Source organism: Micromesistius poutassou (genome assembly GCF_964030765.1).
Source record: "Micromesistius poutassou genome assembly, chromosome: 2".
NCBI classification, from domain to species: Eukaryota; Metazoa; Chordata; class Actinopteri; order Gadiformes; family Gadidae; genus Micromesistius; species Micromesistius poutassou.
The window spans coordinates 850,880-863,634 of NC_140272.1; the positions used below are offsets into that span (position 1 = coordinate 850,880).

The 12,755-nt window shown below is 48.0% G+C and overlaps 1 pseudogene across 1 annotated transcript in view; it reads right to left on the minus strand.

Annotated features, from left to right (window-relative positions):
* LOC311339051 (membrane-associated guanylate kinase, WW and PDZ domain-containing protein 3-like) overlaps positions 1 to 9,528 on the minus strand; it is a 133,465-nt pseudogene extending 123,937 nt beyond the window's left edge. Inside the window, exon 1 of the transcript in view lies at positions 9,222 to 9,528. The product of the transcript in view is annotated as a membrane-associated guanylate kinase, WW and PDZ domain-containing protein 3-like (transcript). The remainder of the gene's footprint in view (positions 1 to 9,221) is intronic.
* Positions 9,529 to 12,755: the final 3,227 nt, after the last annotated feature.

Sequence of the window (12,755 nt, forward strand, 5' to 3'; positions counted from 1 at the left end):
CTCCCACGGCCAACCCCTTCCTCCTCCTCCTCCCCCCTCCCCCTCTACCGCACCACTCAACCCCCCGCTGGGCCTCCAGAAGCTTCCAGAGTCTCACCAGAGACGAGGCGAGGCAGGTAGCAGACACATGGACGTGTGTGTGTGTGCGTGTGCATGGCGTGCATGAGTATGCATGACTACACACAGACATCCGTGCGCACACACACGCACGCACACATACACAAGCACACACAGAAAAGTGAGTGTAGAAACACACGCAAATCCATGCACACATACAGATGCACGAACACACACACACACACACACACCTCAACATCAAAGTATGCAGCTCTATAAATGAATTATTAATAGCTGCACACGGTTGGCTTCAGCTAGACATGTCGTACCGGGAAAGTAGATGGAAACTTTTCTTAGTTAATGCTACATCACATACACATACTAATGGGGTCATATTCACCTAGGGCTATCTTGGTTCTGAACGCTAGCTGGGTGAGGGGGGATGAATCTGAGCATTCAGTCCCACCCAGCCGGCTGGTGTTGAGTAGGGGTGGGAATCTCTTGGCACCTCACGATTCGATTTTGATTCCGATTCAGAGGTCAACGACTTCGATTCTAAATGATTATCGATGCATTTTTTTATGCATGATTTGAAAAATATTATATATATAATATATATATATATACACACACACACACACACACACACACATCTGAGTTTTACTCAGATTTTGCTAATCACTTCCTACTTGTGTGATAGATCATTAAAGACAATCATCAGATTTACCTTATCTAATATTTTATAATATAATATTTATATTAGATAAATCTAATATTTTATATTAGATAAATCTAATAAGATTTATATCATATATAATATTTTATATTAGATAAAGTCTTTCTCTGTGCAGAGAACCTGCAGGTTTGTTTTCCGATTATTAATTTATCTGAGAGACGGAATCTTCTAGAGACAATCGCGCTGCATCGAAGAATCGATTATTTTTCCCACCCCTAGTGTTTAGAACCAAGATGACCACTAGGTGTAGTAGTTTAAGTAGTTGGAACAGAGGCTGATCAGTCCCCTGATGCTTGACAAAACAGATTACAAAACAACCCGTAGATAGGCACACCTTTAACCTGCGTAAGAGAGAAGTTCTAACCATGACACCAGCACGTCCTGATATAGACAAGCTTTGTGATTGAGACCTGCCTCTGCACCCAGCACATGTACACACGGATCGTCAGGTAATTGAGCACTCTCGATCGTCTTTTATCAACCAATGTTGGAGCTGTTGAATCCAGTAGCTAGCGGCAATTGTGTGTCAGTGAGAGTGAGAGTGAGGAGTGAGAGTGAGAGAGAGAGAAACACGACAGGAGGACCGGATGTAACATAATTAGATGGAGAGTGCATGAAACAGGTGGTGAACACAGAGGAGAGAGAGGGAAGGATGGGGGGAATACAATGAAGAGACAAAAATGACTGAAAGAGACAACACATATATTGAGGTGTACAGATCGAGAGTTGGTAAAGCAAGCAAGATGAAGAGGGGGCGAAGGGCGAGAGAGAGTGATTGAGGTAGCAAAAGTGGGAGCGGAAAAGACAACGAGAGCAATAGAGGGAACGGAAGAGAGCAATAGAGGCAGTGAAAATATATGGAGGAAGCTAGAGGAAGAGAATGTGAAAGAGTGGTAAGAGTAGGTAAGAGAGGTAACTGAAGAGAGCGAGAGGAGCCAAATAAATGCACAGAATAAATGTATAAAAGGAGAACATGAAAGATACGGAGACTGAGGAAAAGAAAGGGAGCCAGAGAGCTGGCCATGAATGTGATGGGGAGATGAGTGATGGGCATCGTTAGTTTTTATTTATCTCATTTATAAAGGCTGCTTAACGATCCAAGTCTTTATCGATAACCACTATCGATACTTTTCTATCATTTGGTGGAAGGGGCGAGACGACCATAAATTCTCAACACAAGTTTTTTATTTTATTGTTTAACCGCCAGTCTGTGACTGTTTGATGTCTTTCTTTTGTTTATGGTCCATGTTTTAAGTATTTTGCTACAAACTAAAGTGTTGCGAAAGGCGCTGTGTTGAAGGAGTCATTTACAGTTTTGTACACGGTATCGTAACCATGGTAAATGTAGCAGCCGTACTACTTACCTCCTTACTTTCATCCTTCCTCTCTGCCCCACAATAGTCATCCCTCATAGGGGTAGTTCGGAATTTTGGACATCGGACCTCATTTCCAAGTGAGCCAGTTTGTTATTTATCATTGGAGACCGTTTTCAACACGTTTCATTCAGTCCTTCTAGTTGCAAACATCACTGGTGCTAGGCTAGCGCAAGTCGAGGGGAACTGCTAGCCTGCCAATCAAAACAGTTTTACCCACTCCACAGTACACCCGAGGCAAACCAATTATAACGGCAGACTATGTAAATGTCTGTGTTGATAGAATATGTTAGACATAAAACTACCCTTGCATCGCATTGCATTTAGTTTATAATCCCCGTAGTTGTACTACAGCAGCGGCGGACTGATATTACCTGGAGTGCGCTTCTCTGTTTACCTTCTGCTGTAGTGAACTGGTCGCTACACTGGAGCAAAGTGAAATTCCGCCGCTGCTGAGAAAGTAGTCCCTCAAAAGGTAATGCGATCATTGCGATACAAGGATAGTTTTATTTCTAATACTATTCTATCAACACAGACATTTACATCGATAGTCGGGCGTTATAATTGGTTTGCCTCGGGTGTACTTTGGAGTGGGTAAAACTGTTTTTATTGGCAGGCTAGCAGTTCCCCTCGACTTGCGCTAGCCTAGCACCAGCGATTTCTGCAACTAGAAGGACTGAATGAAAAGTGTTGAAAACGGTCTCCAATGACAAATGACACACTGGCTCAGTTGGAAATGAGGTCCGATGTCCAAAATTCCGAACTACCCCTTTAAATTTATATGGATATTTGAGGAAATATCGGAGGAATATTATTAAAACGGCCTCTAACCCAAAGCTGTACGATGCTGCATACCGTGCCTGTTAACATGTTATTTTCAGTCTACTCGATCTTGCGGGGCTTGAGGCTTAAGGTCCCCATCCCTAGTGGTGTGGAGACACATCTGTAGCCTTCCATAAGAGCCTTAATGCTGCTAAAACCTGCCACCCCCCCCCCCCAAACACACCCCCCCTCAATCACCACTAACACAAGCGGCGTTTGATCAAGGGATTTGTTGCCTTGCACCTCTAACAAGTCGTCGCCGAGGATTAGGGCCAATGACTGTCAAGTCAATAGCCCCATGCTAGGAGGAAGGTAGCGCCCCCATTGTGTTCATGCAGCTAAGCGCTACAGTCTGCTAGCACGTGGCAGGCCGTGACAAATCAATTATGTTACATCACCATCCACCACGAGGTAATGCAGCTTGCATGCATGCGTGCGTTTATGCTAAACCCCAGTCAGTGCTAGTGTTAGGACCTTCCTGTTGTGATGGGAGCGCGATATACAATTGCTAATTTAACGGTGACATATTATACCACCAGGTGTGGGTGTGATTAGCCCTTACAAGCCTTTGTGAAAATCGAAAACCGCCCACTTTCTGACATCAGAAGTGGCCGTGTCCCCCTAGATGTGTGCTGGACAGATCAGTCTACCAGCCTACACAGTAGACTTTTACAAACGTTGCTCATCTATCTGCCATACATCTAGGTGGACACGCCCACTTGTGATGTCAGAAGACGCAGATTTCAAATTGACTCGTTGATTCGTTTTAACCACACAACAGTACGACATTGTTTGCCACATTCATTCTTGTTATGGTATTGTTATGTTTTTGCTTTGGCTTGTGTGGTTTGACGTTAAACAAACGAGGCAACACCAGCATCTGCTGCTATAGTCGGGTGTAATTGTCTTTATGACCATACGACATTACGTGTTCAGGTGCGTGCGCGTGTGTGTGTGCATTAAAGTATCTACTGTTGGTAATCTGTTCAAATTAGAAATCCGTGACAGGGAGAGAAGCGGTTCAACACAATAAAAGTCTCTGTGGGAAGTTAGAACAGCTACACACACAAATGGGGCCAACAGGGTCAGGACGAGATGAATCACAACCACACGCACATGTGTGAAAAAGGGCTTTAATAGCAGCACAACACAATCAGAGAGCAGACCTAAACCCATCTCGGCGCGCGCACACACACACACACACACACACACACACACACACACACACACACACACACACACACACACACACACACACACACACACACACACACACACACACACACACACACACACACACACACACACACACACACACACACAGTTTAGGAGAAAAAAAAGAAAAGAATCCCTGGTAATCTCATAATCAGTTGAAGTTGGCCAAGGGAGCCCGTCTCTCTTGCTCTCTCCAAATTATTTCCCAAACAAAGCATCAAGCAGAGAGCATGAGGCAGAGAGAGATGAGGCCATCCCGTCTGGATAATTCAGTTAATGGCTTAAAAGTGTCTCTGGGAGGTGGTGCTGCTGACGGCTTATCACGCCCCCCCCCACCCCCACCCCACCCCACCCCTCCCCACCCTGCTGCTGACCTCTGCTTGATTGGCCAGTGACGACGGTCCAACACATGAGAGCATCTTCTTTTGATGACCGATGACGATGACGATGCTGGGAAGAGGATGACTCCGTGAGTGAGAGCCTCTTTACTGGTATGAGAGAGAGCGGGTGCACTCACGGGATTAACCCACTTTCACCGCCGCCGGCCGGACATGGAGGCTGAGGGAGGCTGAGGGAGGCCCCTCCCTGATGTATCATGCCTCCTGATTGGATGCCTCAGCAGCGGCAGGTATTGTGGAAATATGCAGAGAAAGTAAAGGCAACGCTGGAAAAGCAGGATTCTGTATGGAATTGCTTGGAGTTAAATCGGCGTGAAATGACAGTTTTGGAGGCTGGAGTTGGATTCGCACATTTTCATTTACTACGCAGTATGCGGTATGAACATTATACTTATACTGTTATTAGCCTCCAGTAGGTAGTTTCATATGAATACATTTACAGTCTGTGTTCGCCTGAGGACTCGATGCAGAATTTTTAAAGAAATCCGACACTAATGATCAAAAAAAAAAATCTTATGATTGAGTCCCTATAGAAGCAAGCTTCAAAGTATTTGAATTCAATGTGTTTTTTTCTGTTGTTGGCGCTTTTAGAAGGAAGTGATGTTGCCATAAGGTAAAAATACAACTGTGGCTTCTGGGAGTCTACTAATAGCATCTCGTACATACAACTAGTATATCAGCATCCCCCCCCCCACAAACTCTTTGTTGAGCATAATCTATTTTGGACCTCTTAGCAATCAGAGCCTCATCTTAATGAAAAATAAACACCAACCTCCGAGTCCCAACTTCAAATCTAAAATCAGTGATCAAAAGAACGCATGCACTTACTCACAGCGCACACACACAAACCACCAAGCCTCCACACGACGCCGTAAGAAGGATGCAAGTACCTTCCCGGTGTCAGAGGACATGAAGAACGATCAAACCTTCAAATAAAACTGCATCTTCCTCTGCCCATCAGGTGGGCGTGGCGGTGGTGTCAGCACGCTGTGTATATCACCAGGTTGTCTCTGCTTCCTGCCGTGACGCACTACCGAAATAGTGCGCCTGCTTTAATACACATCAGACGTCTCTCCACACTAATCAAAGGCTCCCCGGGGCCGCCAGCACACAGCAGCACCGCCCAGAGCCCCACTGCAGGCCTGTGTGTGTGTGTGTGTGTGTGTGTGTGTGCGTGCGTGCGTGCGTGCGTGCGTGCGTGTGTGGCACACTGCCCCACTGCTCACTGGCAAACTGCGTGTGGGATTGTGTGCGTGTGAGAATGTGCGACGACAGACAGAGAGCAATGTGTCAGTGTGTTTGTGTATGAATATATATGCGTGTGTGTGTGTAGAGAGAATATACTGGGAGGAGACAGTGATAGACCAGAAGACGCGCACACACACACACACACAGAAGGGGCTTCTGGAAACTCTGCAGGCCACACTGCCCCTTTCAATCAATGCTTATGATGTATAATAGCCCACACACACACACACACACACACACACACACACACACCTTTCATTCCTGCTTCTGCCTTGCTGCATTTCCTTTGTGCTCCTTTTGACACCGACCTCTTGGCTCTATCTGCCGGCTGTTTGGCTCTGACTGCTCCTGACTCTCTCTCCCTCTCTCTCCTTTTATCTCATTCTACCCATCCGCCCATCAGCTCAAAGCCAGTTTGTCAGCAACCCAGGAAGCATGGATGGGGGGAAGGAGAGGGCTGTCTGAATGAGAGAGAGTAAAGGACTCAGAGAGGTGCAGGGTGCAGAATGGGGGGAGCAAGGGAGAGGGAGAGAGAGATATAGAGGAAGAGAGGGAGAGATACAGAGATATAGAGGGAAAGAGAGAGAAACAGAGGGAGAGAGAAATAGAGGGATGCAGAGATATAGAGGAAGAGAGAACTAGAGGGAGCAAGGGAGAGGAAGAGAGATATATAGGGAGGGAGAGAGATATAGGGGGAGAGAAGAGCTGGAGAGAGAGAGAACGAGAGGGATGGAGAGAAATTAAGGGACAGAGGAAGAGAGGGAGAGAGGAAGAGGGGAATGGAGAGATAGAGGGGTGAGGGAGAGAGATATAGCGGGAGAGAGGAAGAGAGGGATGGAGAGAGATATAGAGGGAGAGAGGAAGAGAGGGATGGAGAGAAATATAGAGGGAGAGAGGAAGAGAAGGAGGGAGGAAGAAGAGAGGGATAGGGAGGAAGAGTGAGATCATAGAGAGCCCAGAAAGAGCCAGGACCAAGAGAACGGAAGAGGAGGAGATCGATAGAAATAGAGAGGAGAGGGAGGAAGGGAGACAGAGGAAGAGAGTGGATGGATGGAGCCAGGGAGACAGAGAGAGGAAATGAAAACACAGAGGGATAGAGTGGGAGGGGTGGACATAGCGAGATGAAGACTGAAGGAGCCGGAGAGAGGATGGATGGAGCCAGGACTCTGAGAGAGAGACAGAAGGGAGAGCGAGAGAGGGGAGGAGGGGTGGAGGTAGAGAGGGGGGAGGAGGGGTGGAGGTAGAGAGGATGAGAGAGGGGAGGAGGGGTGGAGGTAGAGTGGGGGAGGAGGGGTGGAGGTAGAGAGGGGGAGGAGGGGTGGAGGTAGAGAGGATGAGAGAGGGGAGGAGGGGTGGAGGTATAGAGGGGGAGGAGGGGTGGAGGTAGAGAGGATGAGAGAGGGGAGGAGGGGTGGAGGTAGAGTGGGGGAGGAGGGGTGGAGGTAGAGAGGGGGAGGAGGGGTGGAGGTAGAGAGGATGAGAGAGGGGAGGAGGGGTGGAGGTAGAGAGGGGGAGGAGGGGTGGAGGTAGAGAGAGGGGAGGAGGGGTGGAGGTAGAGAGGGGGAGGAGGGGTGGAGGTAGAGAGGATGAGAGAGGGGAGGAGGGGTGGAGGTAGAGAGGGGGAGGAGGGGTGGAGGTAGAGAGGGGGAGGAGGGGTGGAGGTAGAGAGGATGAGAGAGGGGAGGAGGGGTGGAGGTAGAGAGGGGAGGAGGGGTGGAGGTAGAGAGGGGGAGGAGGGGTGGAGGTAGAGAGGATGAGAGAGGGGAGGAGGGGTGGAGGTAGAGAGGGGGAGGAGGGGTGGAGGTAGAGAGGATGAGAGAGGGGAGGAGGGGTGGAGGTAGAGAGGGGGAGGAGGGGTGGAGGTAGAGAGGTTGATAGATACAGTAGGAGGGGTGGAGGTAGAGAGGTTGATAGATACAGTAGGAGGGGTGGAGGTAGAGAGGTTGATAGATACAGTAGGAGGGGTGGAGGTAGAGAGGTTGATAGATACAGTAGGAGGGGTGGAGGTAGAGAGGGGGTGGAGGTAGACAACCCAGAGGGCTTTTGGAAGGCGCCACCGGATCATCTAGTGGGCTCTAAGTTGCACCAACCTCCTCCTCCTCCTCCTCACATTTACATTCAGGGCATTTAGCAGACGCTTTTATCCAAAGCGACTTACAATAAGTATTTGTCATAAGAAGTGAAACAATATATTGCCGTCGTCGGTACATTAAAGACGTTCATCGAACCAAGTGCAAGTAACAGTCGCCAGGCTCCAGGCTTGCAATCCTCAAGTCACCTCCATGGAAGGCTGGCTGGTGCCCGGCGTCACCGGGCCCCTTCCTGTCTGCCTCAAGACCCACACACCGGGGCCTCCGTCAGGTGGAGGAGGAACTATGCCTTAATTATGCAGGTGGTGTGAATTAAACATGAGGCTACACCCAGGACTGTATAGACTAGAGCGAGACGAGCACGCACACACACACACACACACACACACGTCTGAGCAGCCAGACATTCACATCGCGTATGGGGGATGATCCCCTGTCAGATCCTCGGGCCATATGGTGATGGTAGAATGTACACTTGATTTATGCTGCTTCATAACAGCAAGGCTGCAAACACAGTGGACTCCTATTGACCTTTGGTGTCAACACGGAGCTCTGCGCTGGACGTGACTCGTATTTAATATCAAAAGGACTCCGAGGTCTTGGCAGTTAAAGCAGCCCTCCCACCTCCCGAGGCCTCTGCCCCCTCCCCCCCCCCCCTCTTCTCCTACCGCATCACACAGAACAAACACACACACACACACACACACACACACACACTGCAGGCTTCGCGCCGGAGCCGCTGTCAAACACCAGTGAGCGGTTGAACCCCAAAGCAACGGGTCATTTAGTGTATTTACCATGTGGCCGCCGGCTGGTCCACCACAACCGGAAAGACAGCCTCACTGTAATGAATGAGTGTATATAAGAAGGGGCACTGTGGACGGCGGGGCCCACGTGGTGTTCCCCTGGACGTGGATAGACCTCGGGTAAAACAACGATACAGGCCTATCCACTCTTACTTTGTGTGGCCATCGGGCTGAGTGGCCTCTGTAACAAGAGACTCCAGAATGAGAATGTAATTAGGCCATATTTCTACGCTTGGAAGTGCACTTAACCTATGGCAGGCTTGGCCTGGGCTACATGCCATTAATGCCATTATCGCCGTTCAATTTCCATGAGAAGAGAGAGCTTGGTGCTTCCTGTAAATATCAGTGGGCTTCCTTTTTTAAATGGATTAGAGCAACGCACGTTGTGTTCTGCATGCGAAACGCTTAGCAACACAGTGAGGAGAGAGTTGTTGGAACACGCAGGAAGAAACTGGGGGAGGGGGGGGGGGACGCACCTGGTTTGACGGTCTTCAGGCGAACAGGTTCCCGAAAGTGCCGTATGACGGCCAGGGTGTCCCGGTTTGTAAGTCCACTGACGGGCGTGCCGTTCACCTCCAACAGCACGTCGCCGTAGTAGGGCAGCTTGCCGACGTGACACACCAGCACGTCCAGCTTCATCTGCCCCAGGAAGGGGAACTCTCCCCCCTCGGCGCCCCCCAGGATCTCCACAACGGAGCCGAACTCGCCCAGACTGCCCCACGACACCGCGCACTCCACCACCTTGCTGGTCCAGTGTTTCTTCTTCTTCAGGGTTCTCGACATGGTTGTTGTTGTTGTTGTTGTTGTTATACGCTCCGGCTTTCTTCACCCAAAGAGCGGGAACGCACGCAGTTTATCTTTTTTTAAAAGTCCTCAGATCCGGTGTACTTCCACTTCAGCTGAGCGCAGACAGGCGTCGCCTTAGACTAGATAGCGTGGAGTTGGTCTCGGGGATAGTTTGGGTTCGCATCTCCCTGCTGCCTGACGCCGTGTGCGTGGTGCTCGCTCATTCCATCGGTCCGCGGTCCTTCCCGATGCCCATTAGTATAACACAGGCCCGCACTTTCCTCCTCTCCCCCCCCCTTCCAAGTGGGTATTCGTGCGTAAAATGATGAGTTTACAGCGGCGTAATGCTTTGAAATAACGTAATCACCGTGGTTGTTGTCGTCCCCGCACCACAACTACAGACAGTCTGCGTTCCCAGACGCTTTCTAATGCAACATGCGGAGCCCGAAACAAACTGTTCACTCACCTCGTCTCACTGGCCGCCCAGTGTATTATTTTTATTATTATTATTGCGAGGCTGTGCGTCGTATTGAGGATCTCAAGTCGTAGGCTGCGTTTCAAGACGTCGACGCGATATCCACTGTGAACCCTGGGAACAGACTGGCGGGCGGCTCAGGACGACGTTCCCTGGAAGACGGCTCAACATCCAGTGCATTTTGATTGACGGGCGGCTGTTGGCGACGGCAGCGTTCTCCGCTACAGGTCTGAACACACCTGGCACCGTGCGCGACGCACATCTCTCCGGAACGCCCATTTACGCAGCGCCGTGCGCATCCAGTTGCCTTTCTCTCCAGACGCTGGATCCGTCCACAGGCAACGCGTCGCCAGATTAATTCAGCTGAAATCGTCGGTTTGCTTTCGGTTGTGGAATGATAAACAATGTCTAATCTCTTACATTGCGTGTTTAAGCAGGCTGTTTTATCCCGTGATTTAACGTTTGCGGTCATCTACGCGTATTTGTTCAACGTTGCAAAGACATTTCCAGCGATTAATTGGTATAAAAAACCAACAATATGTTCATGGTAAACTGTCGTTAATAAATAAATAAATAATTGTACGTTTCTATATGCGTATGTATATACGTCTACGGCGCCCCCTGTTGACATGATGCGGTCACTGCAACCAACCGAGAGATTAGTTTTATATAAGTCGTTGCAGTCCTTAACAAGATATTGTCGTCATTCATGAAAGTTAAATTTGATCTATGAAGCTTCGCAATACACCTATTATATTTCTAAGCCTTACGCCATTGTATCCACACATTGAATCATTCAGCCTATGTTCATTAATTACAGTTCAACCATGGTGCATGTTTGAACAGATAACAGTGAAGTGATTTTATGTTTTACATGTGTTTATTATGAGTAACTGCTATGTAACAAAATGGCGCTTTAGATTTAAAGATTTTTCTGTACAAGTATCCAGAGTTTAAACCAAATACAATTCATAATTAACTGAACAAGTTCCAACAGTACAAAAACAAGCAGCATTGGGTAATATCAGGCGCCCCTGCTAAACTTTGGTATTGGGTCGGAAAGACCTGAACAAAAAAAACAAAAAACGATACAAAAAAAACAAAAAAAAAACAATTGAACAATTATTTGCACATAGTGTTTCCATGGTGACAGACATGTTTCCTATACATTTCACTGTGTATTTATTTCGCACTCGACCAGAACATTGACTGCTTTTGGGAGAACCACTTTTCTGGACTAAGAACTTTTCCCAGGAAATCAAAAAAAGTTAGTCAGTGGCAATCAGATTTCAGTGGAAAATATTCTCAATACATTGAAGTGTTCCAACATTGGTCCAACAGAAAGGAGGGAATAAAACGTCACGTGGATGGACTCGTTATCGTCGATACAAAAAAAGGCGTGTACGGTGTTGATTTGGTGTACCAAGGCAGACCCGAACCAGGTCTTTGCATAACCACAGAATATCCTGCATTTAAAGTACCATAACTCACCTGCACATGCACCATGGATCAACCCACCAGGTGAACTACATTAAGACGGCAAACCTAAACACACAAAGCATAGCTTTCACTAACTGTGCCAGAGTGGACTCTCATCCCCAGCATAGGGTGCATACACTTAACAAGTTCAACACTGACAAGAGAAATTAAGTATTATCCCCCTATCAGAAAGACCTCAGCTGACTGAGGCCCCAAAGAACAAGTACCTGGTGGTGGTTTCCTCTTGAAACACCTCAAATCTAAAATGCATCACAAGAGCACAACCACTCGGAAATATGGAAACGATTCAATTGGCAAACAACTGGCGCGGTGAAAGCGAGACGTAGGCAGAGTAAAACAGACGGGCGATGCGAGGGAGAGAGAGAGGAAATCCATCATCTGAACAGAAGATGTATTCCGGATAGTAACCAGCGGGCGATCAAAAGGTATCCCGAACACATTCAGGCACCCAACAGGAGCGAGGGGGAGCATATGAAATAAAGATTACCTCTTGGTAATGAATGCAGACGTTAATGAAAGCAGGAGGGGGGGGGGGGGGAGATTAAGTGATCTGATTTTGATAAGCGTCTTGATAAGCAGCATTACGGAAGCTTTGCAGCGCTTTAATTAATGCCGCTCTCGCTATAATGAGTTCTTCCGCAGACATTTTTGGATCTCTGCATGCCGGGGAAACGCTGGGAAATAACAGGGTTTAGGAATCAGCCAAATATATCCGAGCATATTTCACTCCCAACACACCAATAAGACTAGGATTAGATGCGCACGCACGCACGCACGCACGCACACTGGAAACAATGGGATCGTACCCAGTAAGACGCAGCAGCCATGCTCAATGCATTATGGGTACAGAAATGCCTCGATGCATTATGGGTACAAGTACGTACAACAAAAAAAAATCATTATCAAGTGCCTGCTAAACAAAGACCCCGGGGAAAATAACAAGAATCAGTGCATGTTGAAATTGATACACACATATTTGTACACCATTGTTGTACCTGAAGAAAGGACGCACAAGGATTGTTTAAAACACAACAGCGGGGCTCTCCCAAGGAACGACCGACACGGGCGGTCAGCTGGACCGCGATTGTCGAATGTGCAAACACGTATGATTATTCATACCAGACCGCGCGGCCGGGGACCGGAGAGAATCCAGAGAAGGAAACGAGTACCGCTTATAGACATAGTAGGAAAAAACAAAAACATCAATAGGCAAATATTAATGTAGGATATATTATTATACGTATAACAC